At 56.7% G+C, this 778-nt stretch overlaps 1 protein-coding gene across 1 annotated transcript in view; it reads left to right on the top strand.

Annotated features, from left to right (window-relative positions):
• COTL1 (coactosin like F-actin binding protein 1) overlaps positions 1-778 on the top strand; it is an 18,082-nt gene that overhangs the window by 14,967 nt on the left and 2,337 nt on the right. The window lies entirely within an intron of this gene.

Here is a 778-nt window from a genome sequence, read left to right as displayed (position 1 = left end):
AGGGCTGGTTTTTGGGAGGGCTCTGTGTGCTCATCAGGCAGAGTGGAGTGGACAGGGCTCCCGGAGCTGCTGGGAGGATTTCCTCCAGTGTGAAACAGGATCAGCCACAGCCCTGTGGGGGTTGGGAGCTGTTTTCATCTCTCTCCCACATCATGAAAGAGGTGCTGAGGCTCTTTGAGCCGCATCCTCCTCCACCCCCTCGCTCACCCGGCTCTGATCCCAACTGGGGACCCTGGAGACGCTGCCAAATAAAAAGCTCAGAGTCTGAAAGCAGTGAAACCCCCTCTGGTGATGCCAGACCCGGACAAGGTACCTGCTGCTCCCCCAAACCATCACCTCCTTCTCCCCTTTTTGGGGAACTCTCTGCCCAGGGATTCGGGCGCTGCAGATTTCCCCAGACGTCACAGCAGAGCTGTTGGGGTTTTAATTGGTATTTTTAGTCGAGTGCAATGGATGCTCGTGTTTGTCACGCTGGCTAAAGCTCTGTGGGCTGGGGGAAGGGAGGCTCTTGCAGAGCTCTCRGTCGTGGTGAGGAAGGGGAGGAAAATGCTAAAGCAAGGAGCAAACAGGCTGTGCTCACACATGGGGGGCAGCAGGGACAGCCCCCACAAGGGAACAAATTCCCCACAAGAAAAAAAACCCCACAGGGGTGCCACTGCTCTGACAAGAGCCCTGAAGGCACCCGTTGTGCTCCCARAAAGGTTTTCTGTGTTCACACCCAGAGCTCTGGAGCAGGCAGAGCTGCCCTGCAGTGCACAGTGTGTGTGGGTTCATACAG

The sequence above is a fragment of the Malurus melanocephalus genome, unplaced genomic scaffold (genome assembly GCF_030028575.1).
Source record: "Malurus melanocephalus ecotype Western Australia unplaced genomic scaffold, MMel_1.1 scaffold_543, whole genome shotgun sequence".
NCBI classification, from domain to species: Eukaryota; Metazoa; Chordata; class Aves; order Passeriformes; family Maluridae; genus Malurus; species Malurus melanocephalus.
This window is presented reverse-complemented; position numbering and strand designations above follow the sequence as displayed.